General features: G+C 48.7%; 2 pseudogenes; one reads left to right on the top strand and one right to left on the bottom strand.

Annotated features, from left to right (window-relative positions):
- Positions 1–1515, bottom strand: part of LOC137308625 (zinc finger protein 850-like) — a 50548-nt pseudogene extending 49033 nt beyond the window's left edge.
- LOC137308626 (zinc finger protein 271-like) lies at positions 1232–18589 on the top strand (annotated as a pseudogene).
- The last annotated feature ends 3238 nt before the right edge of the window (positions 18590–21827 follow it).

A 21827-nucleotide genomic window follows, 5' to 3' on the forward strand; every position in this document is an offset into this window, starting at 1 on the left:
TCCAGCAGGATCTGTCTTTGTTTCACTAAAAGACACGTGATGAATGTATACCTCAGAATCACAGGCCTCAATCTGCTTGGGAAAGAATTAGAAAATAGGAACAGAGGAATTGATGGACCAAAAAGGACCAAGGTTCATCGAGTTCGTCTTCTACCATCCTGGTAGTCGCAAGATACAAAGCAGCCCGCTTGATTGGCACCCCATCCACCACCCTAAACATTCACTCCCTTCACCACCGGCGCACAGTGGCTGCAGTGTGGACCATCCACAGGATGCACTGCAGCAACTCGCCAAGGCTTCTTCGACAGCACCTCCCAAACCCATGACCTCTACCACCTAGAAGTACAAGTGCAGCAGGTACATGGGAACAACACCATCTGCACGTTCCTCTCCAAGTCACACACCATCCCGACTTGGAAATATATCGGCCGTTCCTTCATTGTTGCTGGGTCAAAATCCGGGAACTCCCTTCCTAACAGCACTGTGGGAGAACCTTCACCACACGGACTGCAGCGTTTCAAGAAGGCGGCTCACACCACCTTCTCAAGGGGCAATTAGGGATGGGCAATAAATGCCGGCCTCACCAGCAATGCCCACACCCCATGAATGAATAAAAAAGAATTGATAATGGAGTTGTTGACTAATCATAACAATCAATCTCTTATCAATTTGTCTCCAACAGACGCAGACATGAGGTGAGGAAAACCCCCAGTGGTGGAGAGCATTGGGAACCACAGGCCCAAAGTCACCTGTTCCTCAGAAGCAATGCTGCACTCACCACAGGTCAAGTCTTAAATTACTCACACACTGTATCCTCAGTTATTTTTTTTTATTCGTCCATGGGAAGTGGGCGTCACTGTCAAGGCCGGCATTTGTTGCCCATCCCTAATTGCCAATTACTGAAAGAAATTTTATCTAATTTGATTTGAATGCTTTATATACTAACTGCTCCCACCGTCTCCCTCGGCAGCCTGTGCCCATAGATTGAGCACTCGCTCCCTGAAATATAATCAGAATATGAAAGTACAACCAGTACCTGCTTCAATTCAATAACCTGTATTGGAGATTTCCCGCTGCGACGGTGAAAAAGGACAGACTTTGCTCCCATCCCGGGCGTGCGGCGCTTCAATTCGTTTCCATGGCGGTCATCCTTACCCAGAAACACCCGCGCCGTAGAAAGCGCCCTATCGGTCTGACGGGAGGCGAGCGCGCAGGCGCAGGCTGGGGGGGGGGGGGGTCTCCGTCCCGAGCATGCGCGGTGCGGGCCGTGGGAAGAGAAGCTTCGAGAGGTCGGAGCGGCGCGGCGGCCGAGTGCGGGCCTAAGGCCCGGAATGGCCGTGCCCGGGAAAGGGGAGAGAGCGCGGATCGGTGCAGGCTTCATAAACAACCGAGGGCCGGAACACATCAAACAGTCTCGGGCCCTCGCTCCTCCTCCGCCCGCACCCCGGGGCCCCGGGGATTCTCCTCACTCGCTCCGGCCGCCGGACTCTCCACAAGCGGCTGGAGCCCAGCCCAGGATGCACTGCGGGTCCCCGCCCACGTGGTATGTGTGGTGGGGGGAGGGGGAATGGGCGCATGCGCGCTGAAACTATCGCGGCGGATAGAGCGGTTTCTGGCGCGCTGGGCATTGTGGGTACTGAGGCAGCCATTGATGCGGACCGCGGTCAGCGAAATTTTTTTTTTCTCGCACCGGTCGGCTGGAAACGCAGGCAGGCGGATTGGGAGCCGGCGGGCGATCCAGACGGGTATCCAAATCAAACCGGGTGGGGCTGGAGAGAAGGGATTGGGTTAAATACATAGCAACCTATCCTGGGCGACGTGGGGCTATCTGAGTCCAGTGGGGTCCAATAGTCTTCATCTGAAGCTATCTTATGATTGATACGAATTATTCAGGGTGTATTTGAACTGGTTCGGCCACAGCTGGAGTACTGTGTGCAGTTCTGGTCGCCACACTACAGGAAGGATGTGATCGCTTTGGAGAGGGTGCAGAGGAGATTCACCAGGATGTTACCAGGGCTGGAGCGCTTCAGCTATGATGAGAGACTGGGAAGATTGGGTTTGTTTTCCTTGGAGCAGAGGAGGCTGAGGGGGGACATGATTGAGGTGTACAAAATTATGAGGGGCACAGATAGGATGGATACTAAGGAGCTTTTTCCCTTCGTTGAGGGTTCCATAACAAGGGGGCATAGGTTCAAGGTAAAAGGCGGGAGATTTAGAGGGGATTTGAGAAAGAACTTTTTCACCCAGAGGGTGGTTGGAATCTGGAACTCACTGCCTGAAAGGGTTGTGGAGGCAGGAACCCTCACAACATTCAAGAAGCATTTGGATGAGCACTTGAAATGCCATAGCAAACAAGGCTACGGACCAAATGCTGGAATATGGGATTAGATTAGACAGGGCTTGATGGCCGGCGCGGACACGATGGGCCGAAGGGCCTCTATCCGTGCTGTATAACTCTATGATGGCTAGTTACCATCACCGTGTATATCGGTATAACCTCCTTCAGTGCAACAGCCAGCCTCAAGAGATTCCTGCACCTCTGACTCCCGCTTCTTTTGCATCCCCTTTCGTCCAAGCTATTGGCTGCCATGCTTGCAGTCACCTGCTCCCACTCTCTGGAACAGCCCCCAAACCCCTCCTTTAAGACCCTCTTTATAATTCCAACATCACTAATTATCTGGTCATTATCACATTGCTGTTTACGTGCAATTTCCTGCAACATTGATTACGGATTTACAGCTCAGAAGGGACAAGAAAGCAAAGAATGTTCCACGGGAATTGTATGTTTTTGAATTTCTATCCTGTACTGACAGCGCTGACTTTTGTAAACTCCTTTTGACAGGGTATTAGAAGGGGAGGGTTTGCAGACGGGAAACTCACCTCGGGATCCGACAGAGCTGCTCGATTCATCGGGACATGTGATGGAAGAACAAGGCGCCGATCACAGCAGCGACAGACCGTACCCGTGCTCCGTGTGCGGACGAGCCTTCAGCCGATCGTCCAACCTGGCGAGGCACGAGCGCAGCCAGGCCGGGGGGCAACCGTGTGACTGTGCCGACGCCGAGCAGGGATTTCCGTGCCAATCCCGGCCGGGAAAACATTGCCACAGCCGCACCGGGGAGAGGCCGTTTGCCTGCTCCGTGTGCGGGAAGGGATTCACTCAGTCCTCCCGCCTGCGGACACACCAGCACATTCACACCGGGGAGAGGCCCCACACCTGCTCCGTGTGTGGGAAGGGATTCAATTCTTCCTCTCACCTGCTGAGACACCAACTGGTTCACACTGACGAGAGACCTTTCGGATGCTCTGACTGCGGGAGCAGCTTTAAAAGCCCCGAGTTGTTGTCGCAGCACCAGCGCATTCATAGCGAGGAGAGACCGTTCGGTTGCTCGCGATGCACCAAGAGGTTCAGACGACCGTCCAGCCAGCAGACGCACCGGTGCACTCACGTTGGAGACAGGCTGTTGACCTGCCCCGTGTGCGGGAAGGGATTCACTCGTTCATCCCACCTGCTGATGCACCAGCGGTTCCACACTGGGGAGAGGCCGTTCACCTGCTCCGTGTGTGGGAAGGGATTCACTCGTTCATCCCACCTGCTGATGCACCAGCGTATTCACACCGGGGAGAGGCCGTTCACCTGCTCCGTGTGTGGGAAGGGATTCACTCGTTCATCCCACCTGCTGATGCACCAGCGAGTTCACGTTTGACTGCAGGCGGTTGGATTCTGCTGTTATTGCTGCTGTTAATCACATCCAGGACTGAACCATGTTCATTCTGGTAGTTTCTGCTGATGTTAATTCCCCCATCACTGGATTTTATCCTTCTCAATATGTGGCAAATCAGTCAGCTTTCTTTCAGACTCTGTGTCGAGTCCTTGATGTCTCTAAGAGCTGACTGGTGACTTGTTCTGGACATTCCCAGTCCCTCTGTAGCTGTGACTGGGTGAGAAGATAGTGGGTTTATCTCACCTTTTGGGTGAATGGATGTCAGTGCTGGGGAATGGGACATTTTATCATTCAGAGCGCCGAGTCTCAGTGTGATGAAAACAGGTCTTTTTCTGTCTGTGATGAATTTTTAAAACTTTTACATTTTGTGTTGCTAGAATCAGCACATAAGGTATTTCTCCAAGGAAAACCCATCAGTTCAGTTCCAGACAAGCTGCCTGCGGTGTCCTTCATCAGTGCAAATTGATAAAGCGAAGGACTTTAGTAAGTTCCCCGTATCGATTGGCTGCTGTTGACGTCTTCAATGACCCCAGTCGAAGATTGAGGAATGACTGTTTGTTCCAATGTGTTCCCTCGAGTATAGAAGATCAAGGGGTGATCTGATCGAGGTGTTTAAGATGATTAAAGGATTTGACCGGGTAGATAGAGAGAAACTATTTCCTCTGGTTGGGGGGAGTCCAGAAGAAGGAGTCCAGAACCTTAAAATTCGAGCCAGGCCGTTGAGGGGGTGATGTCGGGAATCACTTCTTCACACAAAGGGGAGTGGGAATCTGGAACTCTCTCCCCCAGAAAAGTTGTTGAGGCCGGGGGACAACTGGAAATTTCAAAACTAAGATTGTTGATTTTTGTTAGGCGAGGGTATTAAGGGTTATGGTACCAAGGCGGGGAGATGGAGTTAAGATACAGGTCAGCCATGATCTAAGTGAATGGCGGAACAGGCTCGAGGGGCCGAATGGCCTCCTCCTGTTCATGGGAGATGGAGTCACCTCTTGCTTTTCTTTCAGGGTCAACCTGGGCCCGTTTACAAGCTGCCTGGTCACAGAGCAAAGCCTCAGCCTGGGCAGTGCCTTTGACTGACCCGCTGTGTCTCAGAGGTCAGGGACACTGATCGGCTGGAGCCCTCTGTGATGGACAGTTGATTGGGTGGGGAATTTGCTCTTGCAGGAATTGAATTGGCAGTCCAATGTCGGTCTTTTCAGTCACAGTCAGGGCGTCAGTCTCGCAGCCAGGGGGCTGAATGTGTTTCACAATACGTGTCGTCCTGGCAAAGGTAAACGGATCAAGAGTGTGGCTGGAGCAAGTGAACGGTTGTCTTTAGAGAGAACAACCCTTTGTTATTGTCGTGTGGAGGAACGGAGGGAAATCCATGTGTTACACTGCACACTGTTCGTTACTGCCCACATAATACAAATAAACCTACTGGTTGGTTCAAAGCTTGTGCCTCTAGTTAGTATCAGTGTGAGATATATTCCAGGAACCAGTACACAGAGTATGGGCTTCCTGTTATGATCACTAGAAATGGGTGCACTCCAGATCCTAGGGGCCGTGAGGTGCACTTTTCAAGTGACCAGTGATGCTGAATTTGAGAAAATATCATGGGTAGTAACCCAACAACAATGACAGTTAGCATCAAACACTCCCAGGGCAGGTACAGCATGGGTTAGATACAGAGGAAAGCTCCCTCGACATTGTCCCAACAAACACTCCCAGGGCAGGTACAGCACGGGTTAGATACAGAGTAAAGCTCCCTCTACACTGTCCCATCAAATACTCCCAGGGCAGGTACAGCACGGGTTAGATACAGAGTAAAGCTCCCTCGACATTGTCCCAACAAACACTCCCAGGGCAGGTACAGCACGGGTTAGATGCAGAGTAAAGCTCCCTCTACGAAGGGTGCTCATTACCACAGGTCTGTGACTTTACTGTTTCCGCTCCAGTCCTCCTCGCGGCCTCTCTGAAACCGATCAGTTTCCTGCGAGTTATTATCAATTGATTTGTTGTGTCAGGCCGAGCAGGAGAAGAGAGGTCGGCCACCTTGTCGAATCTTTGTTCGTGTCCCTCCCCCCTCCTCCCTCTTTTCTCCCCCCCCCATTGGGGTTCAGCCGTCTCCGAGCCTCGATTACACACTGTCGAATCCGGGGTTTGGGCCACGCCCTCACTGACATTGGTGATGTCATGGCATCGTGATGACAACACGTTAGGGGTGTGGCCACACGTCAGCTCCCATTCCCGTCACCGGTAAATAACCCGGGACTCGCGGTAACCTGACTAAAAGAAGCTCATGGGAGGAAAAGGAGATCCAGACATCGACTGGTGGATATTTTGAAGATGGGCGGTGGAAGCAGATTCAATCGCGGCTTTCAAAAAGGAATTGGATAAATACTCGAAGGGAAAAGATTTGCAGGGCGACGGGGAAAGAGCGGGGGAATGGGACTGATTGGATTGCTCTTACAAAGAGCTGGCACGGGCTCGATGGGCTGAATGGCCTCCTCCTGTGCTTTAACCATTCTAAGAGCAAGAGAGTTCTCCCTGCTGTCCTGGCCCAATATTTATCCCTCAACCAACATCAGATAGGCTTCAGGAGCTGGGTCCACTCACAGTGTCAGCCGTGGCTCAGTCGGTCTCACTCTCCCCTCTGAGTCTGAAGGCCGTGGGTCCAAGTCCCCACTCCAGAGACTTGAGCCCCGTAATCCAGGGCCGACACTCCCCAGTACCAGTACTGAGGGAGCGCTGCACTGTCGGAGGGTCAGTACTGAGGGAGCGCCGCACTGTCGAAGGGGCAGTACTGAGGGAGCGCTGCACTGTCGGAGGGTCAGTACTGAGGGAGCTCTGCACTGTCGGAGGGTCAGTACTGAGGGAGCGCTGCACTGTCGGAGGGTCAGTACTGAGGGAGTGCTGCACTGTCGGAGGGTCAGTACTGAGGGAGCGCTGCACTGTCGGAGGGTCAGTACTGAGGGAGCGCTGCACTGTCGGAGGGTCAGTACTGAGGGAGCTCTGCACTGTCGGAGGGTCAGTACTGAGGGAGCGCTGCACTGTCGGAGGGTCAGTACTGAGGGAGTGCTGCACTGTCGGAGGGTCAGTACTGAGGGAGCGCTGCACTGTCGGAGGGTCAGTACTGAGGGAGTGCTGCACTGTCGGAGGGTCAGTACTGAGGGAGCGCTGCACTGTCGGAGGGTCAGTCCTGAGGGAGTGCTGCACTGTTGGAGGGTCAGTACTGAGGGAGCGCTGCACTGTCGGAGGGTCAGTACTGAGGGAGCGCTGCACTGTCGGAGGGTCAGTACTGAGGGAGCGCCGCACTGTCGGGGGGTCAGTACTGAGGGAGCGCCGCACTGTCGGAGGGTCAGTACTGAGGGAGCGCTGCACTGTCGGAGGGGCAGGACTGAGGGAGCGCTGCACTGTCGGAGGGGCAGGATTGAGGGAGCGCCGCATTGTCTGAGGGTCAGTACTGAGGGAGCGCCGCACTGTCGGAGGGGCAGGATTGAGGGAGCGCCGCACTGTCTGAGGGTCAGTACTGAGGGAGTGCTGCACTGTCGGAGGGTCAGTACTGAGGGAGCGCTGCACTGTCGGAGGGGCAGTACTGAGGGAGCGCTGCACTGTCGGAGGGTCAGTACTGAGGGAGCGCTGCACTGTTGGAGGGTCGGTACTGAGGGAGTGCTGCACTGTCGGAGGGTCAGTACTGAGGGAGCGCTGCACTGTCGGAGGGTCAGTACTGAGGGAGCGCTGCACTGTCGGAGGTGCCATCTTTCGGATGAGATTTTAAACCGAGGCCCCGTCTGCCCCTCTTTGGTGGATGTAAAAGATCCCACGGCCACTATTTCGAAGAAGAGCAGGGGGGAGTTCTCCCCGGTGTCCTGGGGCCAATATTAATCCCTCAACCAACATCACTAAAAAAATGATGTGGTCATTTATCACTTTGCTGTTTGTGGGATCTTGCTGTGCACAAATTGGCTGCTGTGTTTCCTACATTACAACAGTGACTACACTTCAAGAGCGCCTCATTGGCTGTAAAGCACTTTGTGACGGCCTGAGGTTGTGAAAGGCTCGATATAAACGAGATTTCTTTCTTTCATTAACAGCTGGTTTCATCTCAATTAAATCTCCCCTCGGCCTCCTCTGTTCCAAAGAGAACAACCCCAGCCGATCCAATCTTTCCTCATAGCTAAAATTCTCCAGTCCTGGCAACATCCTCGTAAATCTCCTCTGTACCCTCTCCAGTGCAATCATATCTCTCCTGTTATGTGGTGACCAGAACTGTACGCAGTACTCAAGCTGTGGCCTAACTAGTGTTTTATACAGTTCCAGCATGACCTCCCTGCTCTTATATTCTCTGCCTCAGCTAATAAAGGAAAGTATCCCGTATGCCTTTTTAACCACCTTATCTCCCTGTCCTGCTACCTTCAGGGATCTGTGGACATGCACTCCAAGGTCCCGCTGCTCCTCTCCATCTCTCAGTATCCTCCCATTTATTGTGTACTCTCTTGCCTTGTTTGCCCTCTCCAAATGCATTACCTCACACTTCTCCGGATTGAATTCCATTTGCCCCTTTTCTGCCCACCTGACCAGTCAATTGATATCTTCCTGCAGTCTACAGCTTTCCTCCTCACTATCAACCTCACGGCCAATTTTTGTACCATTTGCAAACTTTTTAATCTTGGCCCCTACATTTCAGTCTAAATCATTGATATTTACCACAAAAAGCAAGGGACCGAGTACTGAGCCTTGCAGAACCCCACTACAAACAGCCTTCCAGTCACAAAAACACCCGTCAACCATTACCCTTTGCTTCCTGCCACTGAGCCAATTCTGGATCCAACTTGCCACTTTCCCTTGGATCCAATGGGCTTTTACTTTTCTGACCAGTCTGCCATGTGGGACCTTGTCAAAAGCCTTGTTAAAATCCATGTAGACTACATCAAACGCGTTACCCTCATCGACCCTCCTTGTTACCTCTTCAAGAAATTCAATCAGGTTAGTCAGACATGACCTTCCCTTAACAAATCCATGCTGACTGTCCTTGATTAATCCGTGTCTTTCTAACTGACGATTTATGCTGTCCCTCAGAATTAATTCCAATAATTTGCCCACCATCAAGGTGAGGCTGACTGGCCTGTAATTACTCGGTCTGTCCCTTTCTCCCTTTTTAAACAACGGTACAATGTTAGCAGTCCTCCAGTCCTCAGGCACCACGCCTGTAGCCAGGGAGGATTGGAAAATGATGGTCAGAGCCTCTGCTATTTCCTCCCTTGCTTCTCTGAACAGCCTGGGATACATTTCATCCGGGCCTGGCGATTTATCCACTTTCAAAGATGCTAAGCCCGTTATACTTCCTCTCTCACTATGTTTATCCCATCCAATATTTCACACTCCTCCTCCTTAACTACAATCTCTGCATCGTCCCCCTCTTTTGTGAAGACAGACACAAAGTATTCATTAAGAACCATACCCACATCTTCCGCCTCCACACACAGGTTACCTTTTTTGTCTCTAATAGGCCCTACTCTTTCCTTAGTTATCCTCTTGCTCTTTATGTATTTATAAAACATTTGGAGTTTTCCTTAATTTTACTTGCCAGTATTTTTTCATGCCCTCTCTTTGCTTTCCTAATTTCCTTTTTAATTTCACCCCTGCACTTTCTATACTCCTCTGGGCTTTCTGCAGTATTGAGCTCTCAGTATCTGTCATAAGATTCCCTTTTTCTGCCTTATCTTACCCTGTGTGCTCCTTGTCATCCAGGGGACTCTAGATTTGGCAGTCCCACCCTTTTTCTTTGTGGGAACATGTTTACTCTGAACCCCTTGAATGCCTCTCACTGCTCTGACACTGATTTACCTTCAAGTAGCTGTTTCCAGTCCACTTTTGCTAAATCACTTCTCAGCTCAGTGAAATTGGCCTTTCCCCAATTGAGAACTTTTACTCCTGTTCGATCTTTATCCTTTTCCATAACTACACTAAATCTAATTGAATTATGATCACGACCACAAAATGCTCTCCCACTGATGCTCCTTCCACCTGCCCAGCCTCATTCCCTGAAACTAAATCCAGAACTGCCCCCTCTCCCACCTCTTGTTGGGCTTGCTCCGTACTGGCTAAAAAAGTTCTCCTGAATGCATTTTAAGAATTCTGCCCCCTCTCTCCCCTTCACACTGTTTCTATCCCAGTTAATATTCGGGGAGTTGAAATCCCCTATTATTACTGCCCTACTGTTTTTGCACTTTTCAGAAATTTGCCGACATATTTGCTCTTCTATCTCCCTCTGACTGTTTGGGGGTCTATAGTACACTCCCAGCAGTGGGACTGCCCCTTTTTTGTTCTTCAGTTCAACCCATATGGCTTCATTTGATGATCCTTCTAACATATCATCCCTCCTCACAGCTGGAATTGTTTCTTTAACCAATATTCCACCTCCCCCTTCTTTTTTATTCCCCTATCTTATCTGAAAACCCTGTAATCAGGGACGTTGAGCTGCCATTCCTGCCCCTGTTTAAGCCATGTTTCAGTAATAGCTAAGATATCGTACTGCCATGTGTCTATCTGTGCCCTTAACTCATCTGCCTTATTCACTATACTCCTTGCCTTGAGGTATATACCATTAAGCACTGCCAAACTCCTTTATTGTTTATTTTCTAATCTTTGTTTCCTCTGCCTTCCAAACTCACTTCCTAATTTTCTGCCTTCCATTTCCAGCTCTGATTCTCTCCCTTCTGAATCTACGCTCAGGTTCCCATCCCCCTGCCAAGTTAGTTTAAACCTTCCCCAACAGCACGAGCGAACCTCCCCGCGAGGATATTGGTCCCGGCCCTGTTGACGTGCAACCCGTCCGGCTTGTCCAGGTCCCACCTCCCCCAGAACCGGTCCCAATGCCCCAGGAATCTAAAGCCCTCCCTCCTGCACCATCTCTCCAGCCACGCGTTCATCTTCTCTATCCTCCTATTTCTATACTCACTGGTGCGTGACACCGGGAGTAAGCCGGAGATTACTACCTTTTGAGGTTCTGTTTATTAATCTCCTTCCTAACTCCTTAAAATCTACCTGCAGGACCTCATTCCTCATTCCACCTATGTCATTGGTACCAATGTGGACCATGACCTCTGGCTGTTCACCCTCCCCCCTCAGAGCATTCTACAGCCGCTCAGTGGCATCCTGGACCCTGGCACCAGGGAGGCAACATACCATCCTGGAATCTCGTCTGTGGCCGCAGAAACACCTGTCTGTTCCCCTAACTATAGAGTCCCCGATCACCATTGCTCTCCTGACCTTTCTCCTCCCCCCCCCACCCATACAGCTGAGTCCCCCGAGGTGCCGTGGACTTGGCTCTGGCCGTACTCCCCAGAGGAACCATCCCCCTCACCAGTATTCACCGGTTAGAGAGCGAGATGTAATCAGGGGAATCCTGCACTACCTGCCTGGTCCTCCATGTCCGTCTGGCGGTCACCCATTCCCTCGCTGCCTGCACACTCTAAAGCTGCGGGGTGACCACCTCCTGGAACGTGCTATCCACGTTGCTCTCAGCCTCGCGGATACACTGCAGTGACACCAGCCGCTGCTCATGCTCCGAAACCCGGAGCTCGAGCTCCCCCAGATGACGACACTTCCTGCACATGTGGCCGTCCAGGACACGGGAAGCGTCCTGGAGTTCCCACATGGCGTAGGATGTGGATTCGACGGGACTGAGGAGACCTGCATGCCTTGCTTTATTAGACTACTAACTAAACTTACCATCAGTAAACTTAAGACTGGTCCCTGATCTGGGCAAAAAAAACCCACTCACCAATCAGCTCCTTCCCTTGTGCAGACCTCACTTTGGGTGTTTTTTCTCCCTCGCTCCCTTTCCCCCTCCGCTGGTCTCGGGCGTCCGACTCCCGCCTCTTATAGGCCGCTCCCTCACCTCCACTGCCGCTGGTGGTGGACGGTTTCTCCCCGCTGTGAATGGTGCGATGTTTTTTCAGGCTGTGTAACTGGTTAAAGCTCTTTCCACACTCAGTGCACTGGAACACTCTCACTCGGGTGTGTGTGTCTCGGTGATTTTCCACTCACACTGATGTTTGATCTTTTCCCACAGACACAACAGACAAACATTTCTCCTTCCACATTCAAAGGCCGATGATATTCAGGTCCTGATGAATCGAGGGACTCTGTCAGATCTTGACGTGAGGTTTGGTTTGAGTTTCCCGTCTGCAAATCCTCCCCTTCTAATACCCTGTAAAAGGAGTTTACAAAAGTCATCACTGTCAATACAGGATAGAAATTCAGAACAGACAATTCTAGTTTCTGTCGAACATTCTTTCCCCTCTCGTTCCCCTCAAGCTGTAAATCCCCGTCCCACACTCTCTCCCTCCTCCCTCACTCTGCTGCACCTCATGTTCACTCTCCCGATTCTCACTGCTCTACAGATCCACACTTACTGGTTCCTGTTCAGGACACAGACACCTGCGATTCCTCATGCAGGCTGCTCGGCCTAATATATATGGACTGTGTTACTGGACGAAAAAAAGCATGGACTTTACTGTATTACTGGACAAAAAATATATAATGTATGTACAATACTATATTATGGGATGAAAATATATATAGTGTTTGTAAAATACTATATTACTGGACTAAGATGTATAATATATGTACAGTACTATATTACTGGACTAAAATATATAATGTGGAGCACGAGACTAAATAGATATATTATACACAGGATTGTATCACTAGACTAATAATATATAATGTGCACTGTATTACTAGACTAATATATAATGTGTACAGTACTGTATTACGAGACTAATATATAATGTGTACAGTACTGTATTATTAGACTAATATATAATGTGTACAATACTGTATTACTGGACTAATAATATAGAATGTGTACAATACTGTATTACTACACTAATGTGTGTACAGTACTGTATTGCTAGACTTATAATATATAATGTGTACAGTACCGTATTACGAGACTAATAATATATAATGTGTACAATACTGTATTACTAGATTAATATAATGTGTACAGTACTATATTATTAGACGAATAATATATAATGTATACAGTACTGTATTACTACACTAATGTGTACAGAACTGTATTACTACACTAATAATATACAATGTGTACAGTACTGTATTACGAGACTAATAATATATAATGTGTCCAGTACTGTATTACTGGACTAATATATAATGTGTACAGTACCGTATTACTAGATTAATGTGTACAGTACTGTATTACTGGATTAATAATGTGTACAGTACTGTATTACTGGACTAATAATGTGTACAGTAATGTATTACTAGACTAATAATATGTGTACAGTACTGTATCACTAGACTAATATATAATGTGTACAGTACTGTATTACTGGACTAATATATAATGTGTACAGTACTGTATAACTGGACTAATATATAATGTGTACAGTACTGTATTACTAGACTAATATATAATGTGTACAGTACTGTATTACTAGACTAATATATAATGTGTACAGTACTGTATTACTGGACTAATATATAATGTGTACAGTACTGTATTACTAGACTAATAATATATAATGTGTACAGTACTGTACTAAACTAATATATAATGTGTACAGTACTGTATTACTTGACTAATATATAATGTGTAACGTACTGTATTACTAAACTAATAATATATGTACAGTACTGTATTACTAGACATGAGTACAGTACTGTATTCCGAGAATAATTATATAATGTGTACAGTACTGTATTACTGGACTAATGTGTACAGTACTGATTACTAGACTAATGTGTACAGTACAGCACTGAACACATTATTAGTCCAGTAATACATTACTGTACACAGTATATTAGTCTAGTAGTACTGTGCACATTATATTAGTCCAATAAAACAACACTGTACACGTTATATATTAGTCTAGTAATACATTACTGTACACAGTATATTTTAGTCTCGTAATACAGTACTGTATATATTGTGCACAGTACTGTATTACTCGACTAATATATGTGTGCATTACTATATTACTGGACTAATATGTACAGTACTGTATTACGAGACTAAAATATACTGTGTACAGTAATGTATTACTAGACTAATATATAATGTGTACAGTGTTGTTTTACTGGACTAATATAATGTGCACAGTACTACTAGACTAATATACTGTGTACAGTAATGTATTACTTGACTAATAATGTGTACAGTGCTGTTTTACTAGACTAATATAATGTGCACAGTACTACTGGACTAATATACTGTGCACAGTAATGTATTACTGGACTAATATATAATGTGCACAGGGCTGTATTACTAGACTAACATATAATGTGCACAGGACCTTATTACACGACTAATAATATATTGTGTAGAGTACTGTATTACTCGACTAATGTGTACAGTACTATATTAGACTAATATATGTACAGTACTGTATTACTAGATTAATATATAATGTGTACAGTAATGTATTACTAGACATATGTGTACTGTACTATTATTAGACTAATCTATGTGTATAGTACTTTATTTCTAAACTAATATATAATGTGTACAGTACCATATTACTAGACTAATATATACTGTGTACAGTTATGTATTACTAGACAAATATACTGTGTGCAGTGATGTATTACGAGACTAATACATAATGTGTACAGTGCTGTATTACTAGACTAATATAATGTGTACAGTACTGTTACAAGACTAATCTGTGTATAGTACTTTATTTCTAAACTAATAATATTTAACGTGTTCAGTACTTTATTTCTGGGCTAATTACATTACTGTACACAGTATATATTTTATTAGACTAATAATATAATGTGCACAGTGCTGTATTACTAGATTAATTATATACTGTGTACTGTAATGTATTACTAGACCAATATGTGTACAGAACTGTATTACAAGACTGATATATGTACAGTAATGTATTACCAGACTAATAATATATAATGTGTACAGTATTTTATTTCTAGACTAATATATACTGTATGCAGTAATGTATTACTAGACTAATATATAATGTGCATAGTACTGTATTACTAGACTAATATACTGTGTACAGTAATGTATTACGAGATTAATAATTTGTATCGCACTTATTACGAGACTAATAATATACTGTGTACAGTAATGTATTACGAGATATTACAATATATACAGTACTGTATGACTAAACATGTGTACAGTACTGTATTACTGGAGTAATAATATATCATGTGTACAGTACTGTATTACTGGAGTAACGTGTACAGTACTGTATTACTGGAGTAACGTGTACAGTACTGTATTACCAGACTAATAATATGTAATCTGTACAGTACTGTATTACTAGACTAATATATAATGTGTACAGTACTGTATTTTTTTTTGTAAATCTGCAGATGTAAAATGGATTAAAAGCCTCCACGGAAATACTCGTTCCTAAAACAAGACTCTTTTACATTGTACAGTACGGACAGGGTCAGATTAGCAGCCGAATGTCCCCGAGAATCGACCTCCAATGACAGACCCACATCTGCGCCCGACTGGGCTCAGACAGGCTGTCGCGGCTGGAATGAAGTCCTCGGGGTGAAACCCAGCAGCTTCTCCTCCGGCTCGAACTGATGCCACAAAATGGACCGACACAGGAGGCGAGGGGCCGACTTCCGCATCCAGCGCCCACCCTGATGGATCCCGGCTCTGAATTCCTCAGTCTGTCATTTCTGGACTCGGTACAGTGCGCGATAAAAAAAAACGCGAGTAATGGCGGCAGTGGGCCCCCACAATCCCCCGCGCCCCAGAAACCCCTCTATCTCTTCCCTCTGCTCAGACTGCGCATGCTCCCCCAGGCCGCGCCCTGCATTCTGGGAGCAGCCTCGGGCCTGTCGTTTTGTCGCTCAGTCGGACTCGGTGGAAACGGGAGAAGAAAACCGGGAATAAAAAGGCGGCGGGTAGGACCGGGGGGACGGGAGCCGCCGGACCATCGAGTGCGCGCCTCACCTCCCCGGCGGGCGGGCGGTCGGTCGCGGCCGCCATTAAAATCGATCCGCTCGGTGAGGCTCCGGGACCCGCACCGCGCATGCTCCGCCCGCCAGCCCCGCGCCTGCGCACTGCGCCCCATTCCCCAGAGCTGCCAAAGCAAGAGTTGCATTCGAGCAGCGCCTGTCCCATCCTCAGGGCCCCTCCCCCTCCCCCTCCCACACACAGCCCAGCAGCTGCTGGTGAAGTTGCAGCCACTGTTGCAATGCAGCCAGTGCATGAGAACATAATGCACAGCAGGATCCCACAAGCAGCACCGAGCAGGTGATCTGGTTTTTTGAGGTGGTCGGTTGAGGGAGAAACTCTCCTGCTCTCCTTTGCGGTGGTGGCCGCGGGATCTTTTGCGTCCACCCCGAGAGGGGCAGGCAGGGGCTTCGGTTTAACGTCTCATCCGATGGACGGCTCCTCCGACAGTGCGGCGCTCCCTCAGTACTGACCCTCCGACAGTGTGACCCTCCCTCGGTACCGACCCTCCGACAGTGTGACGCTCCCTCAGTACTGACCCTCCGACAGTGTGACCCTCCCTCAGTACCGACCCTCCGACGGCGCGGAGCTCCCTCAGTACTGACCCTCCGACAGTGCGGCGGTCCCTCAGTACCGACCCTCCGACAGTGCGACGCTCCCTCAGTACCGACCCTCCGACAGTACGGCGCTCCCTCAGTACCGACCCTCCGACGGTGCGGCGCTCCCTCAGTACCGACCCTCCGACGGCGCGGCGCTCCCTCAGTACCGACCCTCCGACGGCACGGAGCTCCATCGGTACTGACCCTCCGGCAGCACGGCGCTCCCTCGGTACTGACCCTCCGACAGTGTGACGCTCCCTCAGTGCTGCACTGAAGTGTCAGCCTTGATTTTGTGCTTCTGACTCAGGTGAGAGTGATACCCACTGAGCCACAACTGACATAGGCCATATTCGAGTGTGTGGAGCATTCTGGGTATGATTGCCCGCCATTGTAATCACCAATTGCTGATATTTCTGAGATGGGGTTTAGAAACGCAAGGTGTAAATGATACCGTGAGCCGAAAGAGGTGCATTTGGAGTGGAGAACCAGTGACACACTGCGTAACCGGGCGCAAACATTCATTCTCAGCCCAGACATCACTGAGAGAAAGGAATAAACTTCATTTTATTTGATTTTAAATGGTTTAATTTACAAATTGAATCATGTTTGTGTCATTCTGTTTCCCAACACAGATTCAAGGCTTCATTTTTTTGAATGTGGAAGGAGAAATGTTTGTCTGTTGTGTCTGTGGGAAAAGATTTCAAACATCAGTGTGAGTGGAAAATCACCGAGACACACACACACTCGAGTGAGAGTGTTCCAGTGCACTGAGTGTGGAAAGAGCTTTAACCAGTCACACAGCCTGAAAAAACATCGCACCGTTCACAGCGGGGAGAAACCGTCCACGTGTTCTGTGTGTGAACGAGGCTTCAACTGATCATCCAACCTGGAGAGACACAAGGACACCCGGACCACGGAGAAACCGTGGAAATGTGGGGACTGTGGGAATGGATTCATTTCCCCATCCCAGCTGGAAACTCATCGACGCAGTCACACCGGGGAGAGGCCGTTCACCTGCTCCGTGTGTGGGAAGGGATTCACTTCTTCATCCAACCTGCTGACGCACCAGCGAGTTCACACCGGGGAGAGGCCGTTCACCTGCTCCGTGTGTGGGAAGGGATTCACTCGTTCATCCCACCTGCTGACACACCAGCGAGTTCACACCGGGGAGAGGCCGTTCACCTGCTCCGTGTGTGGGGAGAGATTCACTCTGCGCTGCATCCTGCTGACACACGAGCGAGTTCACTCTGGGGAGAGGCCGTTCACCTGCTCCGTGTGCGGGAAAGGATTCAATCGGTCGTCCCGCCTGCTGGCACACCAGCGAGTTCACACCGGGGAGAGGCCATTCACCTGCTCCGTGTGTGGGAAGGGATTCACTCAGTTATCCATCCTGCTGAGACACCAGCGAGTTCACACCGGGGAGAGGCCGTTCATCTGCTCCGTGTGTGGAGAGGGATTCACTTGTTCATCCCACCTGCTGACACACCAGCGAGTTCACACCGGGGAGAGGCCGTTCACCTGCTCCGTGTGTGGGAAGGGATTCACTCGGTCGTCTTACCTGGTGAGACACCAGCGAGTTCACACCGGGGAGAGGCCGTTCACCTGCTCCGTGTGCGGGAAGGGATTCACTCAGCGCTCCCACCTGTTGACACACCAGCGAGTTCACACCGGGGAGAGGCCGTTCACCTGCTCCGTGTGTGGGAAGGGATTCACTCGGTCGTCCTCCCTGTTGACACACCAGCGAGTTCACCAGTGACTGCAGGCGGTTGGATTCTGCTGTTATTGCTGCTGTTAATCACATCCAGGACTGAACCGTGTTCATTCTGGCAGTTGTTAGAATTTACAATGTTAGAATTTGCTTTGTTCTCAATCAAAGTTAATCACATCTCGATATGTGTTAATATCAGAGGCTCGCAAGAACAACAGAGGCCCGCCAGTCATCACATTATCTATCTGGGATGCCCAGGACATAGACTGTCCCTTTGTATTGCCAGGCAGGAGACATCAAGTTAAACTTTAAACAATTAAACTATTAACACGGCCATTATGTCGAGGTCTGGAGGAATCTCACTTCAATATATATTCTGGGCATCATGTGAGATGACTCACATTAAAGGGGATGATTTAAGAACAAACAGCAAGGCTTTTGGTTTGTTAAGCTGACAGGACGGTCAGAAGTCCAATCTCCAGAAGCCAGGCCGGATCACCTTGGGCCTGCAGGAAACCAGTGTGTATGAGTTTATTGTCTCACCGTAATAGTTCTTATACGATTGGTGTCGGTGTAATAAAGTTGCATTCGGACAATACGCTCGATCCTGACCCACGGGGAATCATTTAATTGAGTTCAAGAGGTTTCCTTCCAGGTGCTTTGTTTCTGCTGACTGGCGGGTCTCACGACTTTGCTTGCGGTGAGGTGACGCTCTTTGAGGGTTGGAGTGAACATTTCCACGGAAATAATTGGCAAAGGAGTTTGTGAGAGACGGTGAGGTCCGTGTTTTTACTGGTTCCTGGATAGTAAATAGTGTTTCTCCTTCCCGCTGCAGGTAGATGGAAAATTAATACATTTGTTCCTGTTACATATTACATAGAATGTACAGCACAGAAACAGGCCATTCGGCCCACCTGGTCCATGCCGGTGTTTATGCTCCACACGAGCCTCCTCCCTTCATCTCACCCTATCAGCATATCTTTCTATTCCTTTCTTCCTCATGTGTTTATCGAGCTTCCCCTTAACAAGTGGAAACATCTTCTCTCCGTCTCCCCTTTCGAATCCCTTCATAATTTTAAAGACCTCGATCAGGTCTCTGTTCTGGAGAAAAGAGCCCCAGCCTGTTCAATCTTTCCTGATAGGTATAACCTCTCAGTTCTGGTGTCATCCTTGTGAATCTTTTTTGCACCTTCTCCAGAGCCTCGAGATCCTTTTTGTAATATGGAGACCAGAACTGTGCCCCGTACTCCAAGTGTGGTCTGACCAAGGTTCTATACAAGTTTAACATAACTTCTCTGCTGTTCAATTCTCTCCCTCCTGAAATGAGCCCCAGCGCTCGGTTTGCCCTTTTTTTCCGGCCTTATTAACCTGTGTCGCTACTTTTAGTGATTTGTGTGTCTGAACCCTCTTCTGCCCCATTTTGAACCCCTCCCCTCCCCCGATCCACAGGGCGGTCCCGGCCGGGGAACCCGCTCAGAGACTTCGCTCAAAATCACCCCCGCCCCCGAATCCCGGACAGTGACGGGGGGGGGGGGAATCCCCGCCCCCTGGACCAATGGGACACCGGGACATCCACTGTGACGTGTACAAGGGGGAATCCCCACCCCCAAGACCAATGGGACACCGAGACATCCACTGTGACGTGTACAAGGGGGAATCCCCGCCCCCTGGACCAATGGGACACCGAGACATCCACTGTGACGTGTACAAGGGGGAATCCCTGGACCAATGGGACACCGAGACATCCACTGTGACGTGTACAAGGGGCGGTCCCTGACGCCTGGACCAATGAGACTGTCAATGGGAAACCGCGCGGCCTGGGGAGCATGCGCAGTCTGAGCAGAGGGAAGAGATAGAGGGATTTCTGGGGCGCGGGGGCTTGTGGGGGCCCGCGGTCGCCATTACTCACCGGGTGCGGCTCAGTGTCACTCGGTTCACCGGGACCTGAACATCATCGGCCTTTGAACAGAGCAGCAGTGAGAGACCGCACACGTGTTGTGTGTGTGGAGGAGGCTTCAGCCGATCATCAGGTCTGTCGAGAGACAATCGCAGTCACACCGGGGAGAAACCGTGGAAATGTGGGGACTGTGGGAAGGGATTCAGTTCCCCGTCAGAGCTGGAAACTCATCGACGCGCTCACACCGGGGAGAGGCCGTTCACCTGCTCAGAGTCCGGGAAGGGATTCACTCAGTCATCCAACCTACTGACTCACCAGCGAGTTCACAAATTACTGCAGGGCTTGGATTCTGCTGTTAATCACATCCACGACTGAACCATGTTCATTCTGACAGTTGAGGTTTGTTTCTGCTGACGTTAATAACCCCAAGAACTGGGCTGGAGTTTAATATTCTGGATAAATGTCAAATAATTCGGCTTTGTGTTAAACACACAGTGCATCAAGTCTTTTTAATATAGAGACGTAGAAAGGTTACAGCACAGAAGGCGGCCATTCGGCCCATCAAGCCCCTGTCGGCTCTTTGCAAGAACAATCCAGTTAGTCCCATTCCCTCACGCTTTCCCCTTCAAGTATTTATCCAGTTCTCCTTTGAAGGCCATGATTGAATCTGCCTCCACCACCCCCTCGGGCAGTGCATTCCAGATCATAACCACTCGCTGTGTGAAAAAGTTTTTCCTCATGTCACCTTTGGTTCTTTAGCCAATCACCGTAAATCTGTGTCCTCTGGTTCTTGACCCTTCCACCAATGGGAACAGTTTCTCTTTATTTACTTTATCTGAACCCTTCATGATTTTGAATACCTCGATCAAATCTCCTCTCAACCTTCTCTGCTCTCAGGAGAACAACCCCAGCTTCTCCAGTCTATCCACATAACTGAAGTCCCTCATCCCTGGAATCATTCCAGTAAATCTCTTCTGCACCCTCTCTAAGGCCTTCACATCCTTCCTAAAGTGCGGTGCCCAGAATTGGACACAATACTCCAGTTGTGGCCGAACCAGTGTTTTATAAAGGTTCATCATAACTTCCATACTTTTGTACTCTATGCCTCTATTTTTTAAGCCCAGGATCCCGTATGCTTTTTTAACCACTTTCTCAACCTTCCCTGCCACCTTCAACAATTTGTGCACAAATACCCCCAGATCTCACTGTTCCTGCACTACCTTTAGAATTGTGCCCTCTAGTTTATATATTGCCTCTCCTCGTTCTGCCTACCAAAATGTATCACTTTGCACTTCTCTGCGTTAAATTTCATTTGCCACGTGTCCGCCCATTCCACCAGCCTGTCTATATCCTCTTGTAGTCTGTCACTATCCTCCTCACTGTTTACCACACTTCCACTTTTTGTGTCATCTGCAGATTTTGAAATGGTGCCCTGTACACCCAAGTCCAAGTCATTAATATATTTTTTTAAAAAGCAGTGGTCCTAGTACCGACCCCTGGGGAACACCACTGTACACCTTCCTCCAGTCCGAAAAACAACCGTTCACCACTACTCTCTGTTTCCTGTCACTTAGACAATTTCCTATCCATGCTGCCACTGCCCCTTTCATTCCATGGGCTTCAACTTTGCTGACAAGATGATTCTGCGGCCCTTTATCAAACGCCTTTTGGGAGTCCATATACACCACATCCACTGCATTGCCCTCATCGACCCTCTCTGTTAGCTCATCAAAAAACTCCAAGTTAGTTAAACATGATTTACCTTTAACAAAAGGCAAATTAAAGATCAAAGCTCTGCAGTCCTGCCACATCCAGCCGTGAATGGCGGTGGACAATTAAACAACTGATGGGAGAAACAGAACATGGTTTAAAAAATATATTACTGGAGAAGCAAAAGCAACCCCAGTAAAAAGGGGGTGCCCAAAGCTCGGGGGCCCAA

The sequence above is a fragment of the Heptranchias perlo genome, unplaced genomic scaffold (genome assembly GCF_035084215.1).
Source record: "Heptranchias perlo isolate sHepPer1 unplaced genomic scaffold, sHepPer1.hap1 HAP1_SCAFFOLD_134, whole genome shotgun sequence".
NCBI classification, from domain to species: domain Eukaryota; kingdom Metazoa; phylum Chordata; class Chondrichthyes; order Hexanchiformes; family Hexanchidae; genus Heptranchias; species Heptranchias perlo.